Source organism: Balaenoptera ricei, chromosome 10, assembly GCF_028023285.1.
Source record: "Balaenoptera ricei isolate mBalRic1 chromosome 10, mBalRic1.hap2, whole genome shotgun sequence".
Lineage (NCBI taxonomy): Eukaryota > Metazoa > Chordata > Mammalia > Artiodactyla > Balaenopteridae > Balaenoptera > Balaenoptera ricei.
Genome location: NC_082648.1, coordinates 45217540 through 45233765, shown reverse-complemented (window position 1 = coordinate 45233765; position 16226 = coordinate 45217540). Strand labels below are relative to the sequence as shown.

The 16226-nt window shown below is 40.2% G+C and overlaps 1 protein-coding gene across 4 annotated transcripts in view; it reads left to right on the top strand.

The window, feature by feature from the left end:
* The window catches only part of LOC132373240 (cyclic AMP-dependent transcription factor ATF-7), a 91689-nt gene that overhangs the window by 40259 nt on the left and 35204 nt on the right, over positions 1-16226 (top strand). Inside the window, exon 3 of one of the 4 annotated variants that reach the window (XM_059936004.1) lies at positions 2683-2737. The exons of the other annotated variants lie outside the window; for them this stretch is intronic. The gene's annotated coding sequence lies outside the window, so the exon portion shown is untranslated. The remainder of the gene's footprint in view (positions 1-2682; positions 2738-16226) is intronic. 4 annotated transcript variants of the gene reach the window in all.

Sequence of the window (16226 nt, the reverse complement as noted above, 5' to 3'; positions counted from 1 at the left end):
GTATTCACTGCTTCTATCCTCTAGAGGAGATTGTAGGGAATTGGTATAATTTATTCCTTAAATGTTTGCTAGAATTCACCAGTGGACCCATCTGGGCCTGGTGCTTTCTGTTTTGGAAGGTTGTTATTATGGAGTCAATTTATTTAATAGATATAGACCTATTCAGATTGTCCATTTCTTCTTGTGTGAGTTTTAGCAGATTGTGTCTTTTAAGGAATTGGCCCATTTCGTCTAGGTTATCAAGTTAGTGGGCATAGAGTTGTTCATAATAGTCCTTTATTATCCTTTTAACATCCATGTAATCTGGAGTGGTGTCCCTCTTTCATATCTGATACTAGTAATTTGTGTCTTCTCTCTTTTCTTTTTTTTTAATATTATCTTTATTTTCCTTTATGATGACGTCCCCAATTCTTATAAAACTGGTCTCTCCCTACCCTGTAGTCTCATAACATGTTCAGATTTCATTAGGTTGTACTTAATTTTTTTTTCTTTTGGCTGCGTTGGGTCTTAGTTGCGGCATGCAGGATCTTTGTTGAGGCATGCGGGATCTTTCATTGCAGCACGCGGGCTTCTCTCTAGTTGTGGCATGCGGGTTTTCCTCTTCTCTTGTTGTGGTGCACAGGCTCCAGAGCGTGTGGGCTCTGTTGTGGCGTGTGGGTTCCAGAGCACATGGGCTCTGTAGTTTGCGTCACGCAGGCTCTGTAGTTTGTGTCATGCAGGCTCTTTAGTTGAGGTGCTGAGCTCAGTAGTTGTGGTGCACAGGCTTAGTTGCCCCATGGCATGTGGGATCTTAGTTCCCTGACCAGGGATTGAACCCATGTCCCCTGCACTGTAAGGTGGATTCTTTACCACTGGACCACCAGAGAAGTCCCTTTCTTTCTTTTCTTAGTTAGCTTATCTAAAGGTTTATCAACTTTATTGATCTTTTCAAAGAATCAGGTTTTGGTTTTATTGATTTCCTGTTTTTAATTTCATTGATTTCTGTTCTAATTTTTATTATTAATTTTCTTCTGCTTACTTTGGCTTTAATTTGCTTTTCTTTTCCATTGTCATCTGAGAGCAGACATTGTATGATTTCCATTCTCTTAAATTTGTTAAGGTGTGTTATATGGCCTCAAGTGAGGTCTGTCTTAGTGAATGTTCCTTCCATGTGAACTTGAGAAGAATGTGTAATCTGCTATTCTTGGATGAAGTATTCTGTAGATGTCAATTATATTCAGTTGATTGATGGTGCTGTTGAGTTCAACTATATCCTTACTGATTTTCTGCCTGCTGGATCTGTCCATTTCTGATAGAGGAGTGTCAAAGTCTCTGACTATAATAGTGGATTCATCTATTTCTCCTAGCAGTTCTATCAGTTTTGGTCTCATTTATTTTGACACTCTGTTATTAGGCACGTGTATATTAAGGATTTTTTTGGTCTTTTTGAAGTATTTATCCCTTTATCATTATGTAATACCTCTTTATCCCTGATGACTTTCCTTGCTCTGAAGATTGCTGTGTCTGAAATTAATATAGCTACTCCCCTTTCTTTTGATTAGTGTTACCATGGTTTATCTTTCTGCATCCCCTTACTTTTAATCTATACATGTCTTTATATTTAAAGTGTGTTTCCTATAAACAATATATAGTTGGGTCTTGTTTTTTGATCCACTCTGATCATCTCTTTTAATTGGTGTATTTAGACTATTGACATTTAAAGTGATTATTGATAGTTGGTTTAATATCTACCATATTCGTTATGCTCACAGTTCAGGAGGCCAGAAGTCCGAAATCAAGGTGCAGGCAGAGCCATGCTCCCTCTGGAGGCTCTCAGGAGAATCCTTTCCTTACCTCTTCCAACTTCTGGTGGCTTCCAACATTTTTTGGCTTGTGGCCACATCACTCCAATCTCCGATTCTGCCTTCACATCACCTTCTTCTTTGCCTCTCTCTTATAAGGATACTTGTGATGGCATTGAGGGCCCAACTGTATAGTCTAGGATAACCTCTTCATCTCAAAACCCTTAATTTAGTCATCATATAAGGTAACATTCACAGGTTCTAGGAATTAGAACATGGGCATATCTTTGAGAACTGTTATGGGTTGAATTGTGCACCTATATTTACATGTTGAAATCTTAGTCCCAAGTACCTTAGAATGTGACGTTATTTGGAAATAGGATCATAGACGTAATTAGTTGATATGAGGTCATACTGGAGTAGGGTAGGCCCCTAATCCAGTATAACTGGTGTCCTTATAAAAAGAGGAAACAGGACACAGACGTACACCCAGGGAATAAAGATTGGAGTTATGCTGCCACAAGCCAAGGAAGACCAAAGATTGCTGGTAAACCACCAGAAGCTAGGAGAGAAACATGGGACAGATTCTCCTTCTCATCCTTCAGAGGGAACCAGCCCTGCTGACACCTTGATTTCAAACTCTGGCCTCCAGAATTATGAGACAATAAATTTCTGTTGTTTAAGACCCCAAGTTTGTGGTACTTTGTCAGCTCTAGCAAACTAGTATAGGAGCTATTATTGGCCTACCACACTATGGTTGAAATTAGCAGTTTGCTATAGTGAGTTGTTACCAAGAAGTGGGGACTAGGGGTACCAGAGTCTACTTAGATCCTCCCTGAGACCCATCGGTGTGCTTGACGGTTTTTATATTTATCCTTTCTCTTCTCTCTTCTCCTAACAGATGGGCCTGTTGTAATGTGATATGAAGGTTAATAGGATCCCATTACCACCTGCTGGTTTGTCTCCATTCTGATATAATGGGGGGGAAGGTGGGGGGGTGGGGGTTCTATGTAACTGGAGCAATTTGTTATCATTTTAGACCACAATCAAAAATTGACTGTTGGTTTTCACAAATGTCTCTAGTGAGAGACTTAGTGTACACAAAGGATCCATTGTTAAAAATCAAGGCATTTGCTGTTGTGTATTTTTCCAGGTACCTCCAAACTTGAGTAAGCCTGGGGACAGGTTTCCAAAAACTAGTCCATGAATAATTTTCTCAATTCATTCAGAGCTTCTTTAGCTTTTGTGGGTTCAATTTAATAAAAAAATATTTGAATATCTGCAATGTGCTAGACACCATGCTAGATATTGTGACAGAAAGATGGATAAGACATCAACAGATTCATTGTCTCATAGGGGAAGCAGACACATAAAAATGTAATTACTCGTAAAATGATAAATGTAATAATGTAAGTATTTGCAAGTATTGAGAGGTCTATTAGACATCAGGGAAGGTTTCATGTAGGAAATGATGCTCTAACTGGTTTTGAAAGGTAAATAGAAATTTGCCAGACAGAGAAGGTGGAGAAGAACATTCCACACATAAGAGAACAGCAGATACAAAAGAATGAAACAGCATAGCATGTTCAGAGAAACTGCAGATAGTTTTATGTTGCTGGAGCATAAATTTTGGTGGAGAGCAGCAAGAGGTGAGGCTGGAGAGGTTAGCAGGGGCAGTTTCCCCAGTATTTGATGTTGTTGCTATATTGGATCACTATGAAAGTCAAGGAGCATGTGGATAAGTGTTACTGTTAGGCAGCATAGATTCCATTCTTTTCCCCTGCCTGCCTGTGTTCTTTTATTATAGACTTCTATTCAGTGGCCAACATTCTAAAATATATCTCTAATGGCTAAAAAGCATGTTTGCTTTTAAACATTAAACTCATCCAAATTTAATGAGTTTGCCATTTGCCTGGTTTTATTTCAAAACTTTCCAAGTTAGACACAAAGATAAATCAGCCGAATATGTCAACAAATCAGGGTAAGAAGTTTTTTCTGCATTAAATTAAGGTGACAAGGCAGAATCAGTATACCCTGTATAAGCTTCTGGTTTATTCTAGAGACTGCCAAACCATTTGAGTCTTGTCTTTGCCCATTTCTTTATCAGCCTGTAACCTCTTCTATGGTTGCTAAGGCTCTGGGCACTTAAGATTTGATAGCTTGTTTAAAACAAAAGTGTATTGCTGCATTTTGAAATTATTTTAGAGTGAGTGAGTGTAATCTTGTAAGCTTGCCCCAACAATCTAAGCACTCAGTTTTGGAGACCGAGATCTCTCTCTCCTTCTCCTCTTCCCTCTGTCTTTCTCTCTCCGTCGCTCTCTCTCTTCCCCAGCTTTAATTTTTCTTTTGGCTTAACTGTTACAGTAGTAAATTGTATATGCCCTTACAAGGCAGGGTTTTAGTCATTGTATGCTCTGTACTGTGACTCATATATGCTCTGCTCAGTTTGTTGTAAGCATTCAGAATCTCCTGTATTATCAAGAAGTGTTTAGAATATTCTTTTTCCATAATGAAATTTTCAGCAGCCCAAGAGAAAAACACAGTGTAGTAGATTTTCCTAACTTTAATGGTTATGGTCCACACTGTTCACACTGCATGTTTGTCCTTCCCACCCATATGTGAGATCCAGGGATGACATCACTTACTGTGTAGGAAATTAGACGATAAAAGTATTTGATGTTCTTTGGGACTTCCCTGGTGGAGCAGTGGTTAAGAATCTGCCTGCCAATGCAGGGGACATGGGTTCAATCCCCAGTCCAGGAAGATCCCACATGCCACGGAGCAACTAAGCCCATGTGCCACAACTGCTGAGCCTGAGCTCTAGAACCCGTGAGCCACAACTACTGAGCCTGTGCTGTAGGACCCGCATGCTGGAGCTCCTGAAACCCACGCGCCTAGAGCCTGTGTTCTGCAAAAAGAGAAGCCACCTCAATTAGAAGCCCGCACACCACAATGAAGAGTAGCCCCCACTTGCCACAACTAGAGAAAGCCCATGTGCAGCAACGAACACCCAACACAGCCAAAAAATAAATTGATTAATTTAAAAAACAAACAAACAACAACAAAAAAAGTACTTGATGGTTTTCAAGGGCTCGTAATATCCTAATAAGAACTTGGGAAGAGAGATGAGATTGAAAAATATAAGTTTGTAATTTCAACAAGAACTTAATAGGACTGTGTGATAATCATTTTGACCCAAAAAGAAGTTTCCTTGCTTTGTTAAGAACTAAAGTTGTCCCTTTGGGAACTTTAATGGTACCCCAACTAAGTGGCTACATCTGGAAAGTAGAATACTAAAAGGTCTACCATTAGGCAAGAGCTATGGAGAAAGCAATTAACCATGTAACTGACAGGGGACCAAGCCCTGCTGAATTGTCCCTGGGATTTCTCTGCTCCTAGGCACTGGTCCTTTAAAGTTTGTTGAGCATTTAATCCATCCAAGTAAGTAGCTACCATCTAAAGAAAGATAATGGATCTGTTGTGGTTAATTCTTTAGCATAGTTCCCAAGAGTGCCCTGCATTTAGTAAAGAGCCAGCCATTAGGTACTGAGGGAGAGGGGCAGCCAGGAATGAGAAAAGATGTCCTTCTGCCTGAAACTCCATACCTTAGTCAAGAGTGATCTTTAACTCCTTCAGTTTCAAGAGCAGCTTGATAGGGTGCCTCTCTCTTACTGTTTTGTCTTTCCCAACTCAGACACTATATAGCTATTGTTTTTAAGGAGCCCTAAGGCAAAAATTGATGATGAGATAGAATAATTTATTTGGTATACTATGTGAAAATGAAAATGGAATTCCACATTAGGGTCCAATTGATAAGTATTCTTAAAGGTATAGAACGAGATATTTTATTGCATATTCCATATCCACGTTCCTTACATAGAAAATGAGGAAAAAATCTATATCCTGAAAACCATCATGTATTGGTTAGGAATGGTTTCAGCTACAAGTACCTAACGGTAGCTTAAAACTTCATGAACACCTGTAACACAAGAAGTCTAAGAATTAAGACTGAGCAATTAAGCAAGGTTATTGAGGACTTTCTACCTCTCTGTTCTGCCATTTTTAGCTGTTTTACCTTTTAGTCTCAAGTGTGTTGCCTCACTGTCAGAGGATGAGGAAGAAAAAAGGAGTAGCACCAGGAATTTTCTTCTTCTAGCTTTCCCTTTTGTAAGGAAGCAAATGCTATCCCAGAAATGCAGTCTTCTGCCCCAACCTGCAGTGGATTTCTGTGTCTCATTGGCCTGAACTGTATGATGGATTTAATCTTAGCTCCATGGGAAGCTGGAAAAATGAGTATCTGGCTTTTCAGCCTTTATAATGGGAGGCAAGCAAGGGAGAAGGGTTGGGAATGAGGATCGGGTTTAGAAACTAATAGTGTCTTTCCCAAACCTCTTCCATTTCTGTTCCCCACCACCTCCCCCCCCCAACTTCCCCCAAGCAATCTAGTATGCAAGGCATTAATTGACAACAGTCATTTCAGGGCCAGAGAGGCCTGATAAGCCATACAGATTTCCAGTTTTAAAGCCACTGGACACAGAATTTAGTTTATGGCCTTACTGAAAAAAGTCACACGAAAATAGTATTAAAAAGAGAGAGGGAGGACTTCCCTGGTGGCTCAGTGGTTGAGAGTCTGCCTACCAATGCAGGGGACACGGCTTCCAGCCCTGGTCCAGGAAGATCCCACATGCTGCAGAGCAGCTAAGCCCGTGTGCCACAACTACTGAGCCTGCGCTCTAGAGCCCGTGAGCCACACTTCTGAGCCCGCGTGCCACAACTACTGAAGCCCGCAGGCCTAGAGCCCATGCCCGCAACAAGAGAAGCCAATGCAACGAGAAGCCCGTGCACCACAACAAAGAGTAGCCCCTGCTCGCCGCAACTAGAGAAAGCCCGTGTGCAGCAATGAAGACCCAACGCAGCCATAAATAAATAAATAAATAAATAAATTTAATAATAAAAAAAAAAGAGAGAAAGAGGGATTCTGGGAAGGTGGCAGAGTAGAAAGGATCAAGAATCTGTTTCCCCACATAGACAACAATTGCACTGGCATAATCTGTCTGATGTAACTATTTTGGAAATTTGGAGTCTGTTGAAGGCTTGAAACTTCTAGGGGAAGAATTGGAGGGTAAATTGTGGTTCATTTCAGTCAATTTCAGCTCAGCACAGTAGCAGCTACCCATCCCCCCACCCTCAGCCAGTGCCAGGCATCTGTGCATGTGTTCCTAGAGCAGTTTGCACACAGCGTGTCCGGGAGCTAGGATGGTCAAAAAGGTCCTTTCCTCTAAGTAGCAGAGATCTATGCTCTGGGTGCTGATTGTTGCTTCTGATCATAGAGGTGTAGACATGCAGCCATTTTGTTGAACCTCTTCACATTGTTTACAAGCCCCTCCCTCTCTGGCTGAAATGACTTCTAGGGGATTTAAAGGGCCTGTGCCCTTTTTCTCCCCTTCATTTTTCACTTTTTTTCCCTTTTGGAAGCCAGACATTAAAGTCTAGGACATTCAAAAACAGCCACATATATGGGGAAAATTAGGAAGTGATTGTGCATGCCTAGGGGAAGTGTCAGAAAAGACCTGAGAAGACATTAAATTTACACCTCATGCTGATCCTTGGCACAGAGACACCCTACAACAATCATAAAAACAAAAACAATATCAAAAATTAGCAAATTCTGCAGAAGGGGAAAAGAATCTGATTTCCAGAGTTACTGTTTTATTAGATTGAAATGACTGGTGTTCAACAAAAAACCACAAGGTGTACAAAGAAGCAGCAAAGTATGGCCCATTCAAAGGATAAAAAAAAAATCAACATAAACTGTCCCTGAGAAAGACCTCATGGCAGATCTGCTAGACAAAGACTTTAAAACACCTGTCTTAAATCTCAAAGAACTAAAGGAAGATGTAGAGAAAGTCAAGAAAACAATGTATGAACAAAACGTAAATATCAATAAAGAGATAGAAAACCTAAAAAGAAATTCTGGGGCTGAAAATTCAGTTACTGAAATGAAAAATTCACTAGAGGGATTTAAAGGCAGATTCTTGAGCAGGCAGAAGAAAGAATCAGTGAACTTGAAAATAGGAGTTTGGGGAATTCCCTGGCAGTCCAGTGGTTAGGACTCAGTCCTTTTCACTGCCAGGGCTCGGGTTTGATCCCTGGTTGGGGAAGTAAGACCCTGCAATGCAAGCCGTGCAGCGAGGCCAAAAAGAAAACAAAAAGAAAAGAAAAGAAAACAGGCATTTGGAAATTGTCAAGTGTGAAGAACAGAAAGTGAATACTGACAAGAAGCAAGCAAAGCCTAAGGGACCTGTGGGATACCATCAGGCAGACAAATATATGCATTGTGGGAGTTCCAGAAGTAGAGGGAAGGAGGGAGGGAGGGAATAGAGAAAGAGAGAAGAAGGGGCAGAGAGAAAAATTGAGGAAATAATGTCTGAACAATTCCCAAATTTGGTGAAAGACATAACTATAAACATCCAAAAAGCCCATACTCTTGGGGCCTTCCCTGGCAGACCAGTGGTTAAGACTTTGCCTTCCAATGCAGAGGGTGTGGGTTCGATCCCTGGTCGGGGAGCTAAGATCCCACATGCCTCAGGGCCAAAAAACCAAAACATAAAACAGAAGCAATATTGTAACAAATTCAATAAAGACTTTAAAAAAAATTTTTAAAAAAACCAAAACTCAAACTCCAAGGAAGAAGAACTCAGAGACCCACACCAAAACACATTATAACAAACTTTCAAAGGCCAAAAACAAAGAAAGAATCTTGAGAGCAGCAAGAGAGAAGTGAATCATCACATACAAGGAATCATCAATAAGATTATAAGACTTCTGATCAGAAACTTTGGAGGCCAGAAAACAGTTGACCAAACATATGCAAAGTGCTAAAAGAAAAAAACTGTCAACCAAGAATCCTATATCCAGCAAAACTGCCCTTCAAAAGTGAGAGAGAAATTAAGACATTCCCACAGAGGTAAAAGCTGAGGGAGTTCGTGACTGCTAGACCTGCCCTGCAAGAAATGCTCAAGGGAGTCTTGAAAAGTGAAATGAAAGTATACTAGACAGTAACTCAAAGCTGTGGGGAAAAATAAGAATCTCAAAAAAGGTAAATACATGGGCAATTATAAAGCTAATATTATTACTGTAAGAATGAATGACTTGGGCTTCCCTGGTGGCGCAGTGGTTGAGAATCTGCCTGCCAATGCAGGGGACACGGGTTCGAGCCCTGGTCTGGGAAGATCCCACATGCCGCGGAGCAACTAGGCCCGTGAGCCACAACTACTGAGCCTGTGCGTCTGGAGCCTGTGCTCCGCAACAAGACAGGCCGCGATAGTGAGAGGCCCACGCACCGCGATGAAGAGTGGCCCCCGCTTGCCGCAACTAGAGAAAGCCCTCACAGAAACGAAGACCCAACACAGCCAAAAATAAATAAATAAATAAATAAATTAAAAAAAAAAAAAAAAAAAAAAAGAATGAATGACTTGTAATTGTACTTTTTGTTTCCTACATGATTTAAGACAGTAATACATTTAAGGAAAAAAATTTCTATTGTAAAAGCTAGTATTACTGTAACTTTGGTTTGTCACTTCAAATATTGTTTTTCATGTAATTTAAGAGATTAATGCATTTTAAAAAATTATTTATGTTTTGGGGTCCGCAATGTATAAAGTTGTAATTCTGTGACATCAGCAACTGAAAGGGGTAGGCAGAGAACTGTAAAGGAGTGGAGTTTTTGTATGTTACTGAAGTTAAGCTGGTATAAATTCAAATTAGAGTATTAAAACTTTAGTATATTAAATGTAATCCCCATGGTAACCACAAAGAAAATAGTTGTAGAATATACACAGAAGGAAATGAGAAAGAAATTTAGACTTTTCACTACAAAAAATCAACACAAAAGAAGACAGTAATGCAAGAAATGAGGGGCAACAAAGCTATAAGACATATGGAAGACAAATAGCACAATGACAGAAGTAAGTTCCTCCTTATCAGTAATTACTTCAAATGTAAATGGATTAAACTCTCCACTCAAAAGACAGAGATTGACAGAATGGATAAAAACACATGATCCAAAAAAGAATGCAGTATTGCCATTTGCAGCAACATGGATGGACCTAGAGAACATCATGCCAAGTGAAATAAGCCAGACAGAGAAAGACAAATATTACATGATATCACTTATATGTGGAATCTAAAAAATAATGCAAATGAATCTTTATAAAACAGAAACAGACTCACAGACCTAGAAAACTTACGGTTACCAAAGGAAATGGGGGGATAAATTAGGAGTATGGGATTAACAGATACACACTACTACTATATATAAAGTAGATAAGCAATAAGGATTTACTGTATAACACAGGAAACAATATTCAGTATCTTGTAATAACCTATCATTGAAAATAATGTGAAAAAATATATATGTATAACTGAATCACTTTGCTGTACACCAGAAACTAATACAATATTGTAAATCAACTATACTTTAATAAAAACAAAACAAAACAAAAAACCTTATATGATCCAACTGTATGTTGTCTACAAGAGACTCACTTGAGACCCAAAGACACAAACAGGTTGAAAGTGAATGGATGGGAACTTCCCTGGTGGTCCAGTGGGTAAGACTTTGTGCTCCCAATGCAGGGGGCCCAGGTTCAATCCCTGGTCAGGGAAGTAGATGCTGCATGCATGCCACAACTGAGTTCTCATTTCACAACTAAGAAGTCCACAGCCAAGAGTTCACATGCCGCAGCTAAGAAGTCGACATGCCGTGACAAAGATCCCACGTGCTGCAACTAAGACCCAGTGCAGCCAAAATAAAAATAAATAAATAAATGTATTTTTTAAAAAAGTGAATGGCTAAAAAAAGATGCTCCATGCAAATAGTATCCAAAAGAGCACAGTGGTGGCTCTACTAATATCAGAATAAATAGATTTTAGATCAAAATGGGTTACAAGAGACAAAGAAGGACATTATATATTAATAAAAGTTTCAATGCAGTAAGAAGATGTAACAACTATGTATAAGACTCGTAGAAGACTCTTAGAAGAAAAATAAGACTCAGAAGAAAAATAGGACAAAAGCTTCATGATATTGGATTTGACAGTGATTTCTTGGATATGACACCAGAGGAGCAAGTAAGAGAAAAAAAAAAGACAGGTTGGATTTTATTAAAATTAAAACATTTTTGTACATTTAAAGACAATGTCCACAGAGTAAAAAGGCAACCTACGGAATGGGAGAAAATGTTTGCAAGTCATATATTGGATAAGGGATTAATACCCAGAATGTATAGAGAATTTCTAAAACTCAGCAACAACAAAAAAACAATCTGATAAAAAAATAGGCGAGGGACTTCCCTGGTGGTGCAGTGGTTAAGAATCCGCCTGCCAATGCAGTGGACATGGGTTTGAGCCCTGGTCCAGCAAGATCCCACATGCCACGGAGCAACTAAGTCCGTGCGCCACAACAACTGAGCCTGCATTCTAGAGCCCATGAGCCACAACTACTGAGCTCGCATCCCACAACTACTGAAGCCCACGCACCTAGAGCCCATGCTCTACAACAAGAGAAGCCACTGCAATGAGAAGCCTGCACACCGCAATGAAGAGTAGCCCCCGCTCAACGCAACTAGAGAAAGCTCATACGCAGCAACAAAGACCCAACACAGCCAAAAATAATTAATTAATTAATTAATTTTAAAAAAAATAGGCGAAAAATTTGAATAGACGTTTCTCCAAAGAAGATATACAAGTAGCCAACCAGCACATGAAAAAATGCTTAATATCACTCATCATTAGGGAAATGCAAATCAAAACTACAATGATATACTACTTCACACCCATTAGAATGGTTACTTAAAAAAAAAAAACAGGTAATAACTAGTGTTGGCAAGAATATGGAGAAATTGGAACTCTTCTGCCCTGTTGGTGGGAATGTAAGATGGTACAGCCAATGAGGAAAACAGTATGATGTTCCTCAAAAAATTAAAAATAGGATTACTGTATGATCCAGCAATTCCACTTTTGGGTATATACCTAAAAGAACTGAAAGCAGAGATATTTGTACAACTGTATTCATAGCATTATTCGCAGTATCTAAAATGCAAAAGCAACCCAAGTGTCCATCTACTGATAAGTGGACAAACAAAATGTGGAATATACATACAGTGGGCTATCATGCAGCCTTAAAAAGGAAGGAAATTCTGCAATGTGCTACAACATGGAGGAACCTTGAAGATGTGCTGAGTGAAATAAGTCACAAAAAGACAAATACTGTATGATTTCACTCATACGAGGTGCTTAGAGTAGTCAGAATCATAAGGACAGAAAGTATAATGGTGGTTGCCAGGGAATGGGGGGAGGGGAGAATGGGGAGTTATTGTTTAATGGGTATAGAGTTTCAGTTCTACAAAATAGTGTTGGAGACTTGCCTGGTGGTGCAGTGGTTGAGAATCTGCCTGCCAATGCAGGGGACATGGGTTCGAGCTCTGGTCTGGCAAGATTCCATATGCCGCGGAGCAGCTAAGCCCATGCGCGACAACTACTGAGCCTGTGCTTTAGAGCCCGCAAGCCACAACTACTGAGCCCACGTGCCACAACTACTGAAGCCCACGCACCTAGAGCCCATGCTCCGCAACAAGAGAAGCCACCGCAGTGAGAAGCCCACACACCGCAATGAAGAGTAGCCCCCGCTCGCCGCAACTAGAGAAAGCCCGCACGCAGCAATGAAGACCCAACACAGCCAAAAATAAATTAAAAAAAGAAAAAGAGTTATGGGGGATGGATGGTGGTGATGGTTGCCAGCAATATGAATGTATTTAATACCACTGAACTGTACACTTAAAATGGTTTATATGGTAAATTTTATGTTATATGTATTTTACCACAATAAAAAAATAAAAGAGAGCAAGAGGAGGAGGAGAAAAGATTTACACTAACTGCTTTCCTATGATACTAGGGAATCCCATGGAAGTTGAGATGACCAGGACTTTCTAAGTACATTGAAACCTGAAGTAAAATTATATTTCTCAATCCCATAATAAACAAGCTTCATAAATAAAATAAAACTAAAATACCTAATTTTCCTCAGTTAAACTGACAAAAAATTATATTTGCCACCCTCTTTTCTACACTGCCCAATCCCTGGTTGGAGTTGGCCTGTATGACCTTTGGAGCTTGTTTCCTTTCTGCTGTGATTTATTAGGCAAAAGATACCACCCATGGGGCTCATGATTTTTCACATTTGTCATAAACAGGAGGAGGGAACAGGAACGAAAATAAAATGAGTGATCGGGTGTGGCTGAGTGTTTAAAACTTCTGCTACTTAGAGGAATAGTTGCATCATTGGTCTGTCTGTTATGGAATAATGCATTAATGTTAATCCCAGATCCTAACAGTGAAGATCCAGCAATTCAGTGTTGACTGTGGGTTTGAATATCATTTTTCCACTCCCCAACCCCCAACTGGTTTGTTGATTTGATTGTAATATACCTTTTCCTCTTTTCAGATACTCCAGGGTAAACTTTGTAAAAAGAGGAATCCAGTTCTTGACATGGCTTGACTCCTGTGGGATGCTGATATTCTGCCCAATAAAATTCAAGTAATTGAGATCCTAAAAGAAAATGCTTAAAAGGATGTGGTTAAAATTACCACTAGTGGTTTGGGGAGTGAAGAAGGAAAAGGTTGCTGTTGATGAATTGACATTTTTTGCATAGAGCATTTTAGTTGGTAATAAAGTTCAGCAATGGACTCAGATACCCAAAGAAAGTAAATTGACCCACAAGACATGGCACAGTGTCCTTTCATACAACAGCAATATAACTCCAGTGTACTGAAAGTGTCCTAAGTGCCTTTCTGTAATAAAGGGAATCTGGTGTCTAACAACACAGTGGGAAGGATACACTGATTCTCACTTATTTGCGTGATGAAATATACTTTGGAAATGGAGATGGAAAGGGATCAGATCATTCTGAAAGTGTGCCCTGTTAAAGGTCTTAGAATCTAAAGGTGATAAAGTTTTTCTCATACCACTATATAAAACTTGACCTAATCACTGAAAAAGGAATTTATTGAGTGCCTATTGTGTGCTCCCCAGGGTGTTAAGCCCCAACATGGGGTTGGTGGGGAAGGTAAGGAATAAGTGTAGGGGAACTCCTTGGCGGTCCAGTGGTTAGGACTTGGCGATATTACTGCCGGGGCCAGATTCAATCCCTGGTTGGGGAACTAAGATTCCAAAAGCCACGTGTCATGGCCAAAAAAAAAAAAAAAAAAAAAGGAGTAAGTGTAGGATACATTTTTAACCCTCTGGTAGTTTATAGTCTACTTTAAAGGATAAAACTGTGAGACCATGTAGACCAGAATTCTAAATTATATGGTGCAGTTTGTTCAGAGTACCATACAAGTTCAGGAAAGATAGACTACTGAAGATTAGAGAAGCTTTCAAAAAGCAATTGGATTTCAGCTGGGCCTTGGAAAGTTGTAGTATTTGGACAGACTGAGGGGAGAGAGGAAGGCATGTCTGAGAATAGGGCGATTGTGTGGAGGCACAAAATTGAAAATAGGTGGATTTTGCAGATCAGTAGAGACTGACCTGGATAGAAAGTGTTAGTGGAAGAATAGGAGAAAATAAAGTTATAAAAATACAAGAGGACCAGGGACTTCCCTGGTGGTGCAGTGGCTAAGAATCCGCCTGCCAGTGCAGGGGACACGGGTTCAAGCCCTGGCCTGGGAAGATCCAACATGCAGTGGAGCAACTAAGCCTGTGCACCACAACTACTGAGCCTGTGCTCTAGAGCCCACGAGCCACAGCTACTGAGCCTGTGTGCTGCAACTACTGAAGCCCACATGCCTAGAGCCTGTGCTCTGTAACAGGAGAAGCCACTGCAATGAGAAGCCCACGCACCTCATGAAGAGTAGCCCCTGCTCGCCACAACTAGAGGAAGCCCGCACGCAGCAACAAAGACCCAACGCAGGCAAAAATAAATAAATAAAATATTAAATTACTTTAAAAAAATCATTTACAGGGCTTCCCTGGTGGTGCAGTGGTTGGGAGTCTGCCTGCCAATGCAGAGGACACGGGTTCGAGCCCTGGTCTGGGAGGATCCCACATGCCACGGAGCAACTAGGCCCGTGAGCCACAACTACTGAGCCTGCGCGTCTGGAGCCTGTGCTCCGCAACGGGAGAGGCCGCGACGGTGAGAGGCCTGCGCACTGCGATGAAGAGTGGCCCTCGCTCGCCACAACTGGAGAAAGCCCTCGCACAGAAATGAAGACCCAACACAGCCAAAAATAAATAAATAAATAAATAAATTTATTTAAAAAAAAAAAAAAATCATTTACAAAAAATACAAGAGGACCAGAAAACTAATAGATTTTACATTCCTTTAAAATCTCCTTTCAAAATGATTTCAGCCCCCTCACCCTCCAAGTCAAGAAATTCTTCCCGATGATTTAAATCCCCTTTGCTGCCATTTTGACCTTTTCCTGTTGTCTTAATTTTTGAAATTGTATTTGTTTCTTATTCTAAGCTCCTCCCATTAGGGTATTCTTGGTCCTCACTGGGCCCAGCCTTTAGTTCCATAGGAAAGAGCTGGTGTTTACAATATCAACTCTCCTTTTGAATGTTGATGATGAAAATACTCCTACCATTGTACACATGGATAAGAGTTTTATAAGTTGGGGATGCTTTGTAGCCCTTTAATGAGGTATGCTAGTTGGCATTTATTCAACAAATATTTATTAAGCATCCACTATATGCAGGTACTGTTCTAAGTGCTTGGAATACTTCCACGAGCAAACAAACGAGGATTCTTGCCCTTGAGGGGCATATATTCTATCAGATGGCTTCTCTGCTAGACCAACTATCAAATAATGTCTCTCCTCTCAAAATTCCTTTTTTTACAATGGACTAATTTAGTCAGCTGCCAGAATCTTCTCTTTAAGACACTCAAACAGCCTTCCCCAAGCAGAAAATTCCTCAATCCACAGACAAAGAAATTTACCTTAGGTACAGTTTGGTGGGTTTTTCCCTCTCCCTTTAGTTTATACTCCTTCATTCCCCTGACAACATTTTCTCTTAGAATATTTTGAGAAGAAGTTTCCTGTTCTTATTTTCCCTCTATAAATTACCTTGCTCACACATGCAGCCTATGAGCTGCTGCTGCTGTGGTTGTATTTATTTGTTGAACAATCCTGTACTTTGAAATGATTCATTCAAGAGCCATGAAGCATTCAAAGCAGGATGTGTGACTCATTTCGTAAACAGCAGCATCTTGAAGTAGAAAGCAGGAGCCTAAGATTGACTAAGGTACAAACGAAAGTTATGTTGGATTGAGGTGTGTGTATTTAGTCCCTTCCCTTCTCCCTTTCCCCACTTTCCCAAATATAAATGATGCATTGGGAATAGAAGCTCTGCAGTGAGGGTGAGAAGCCTTATTAAGACTGTTGCCG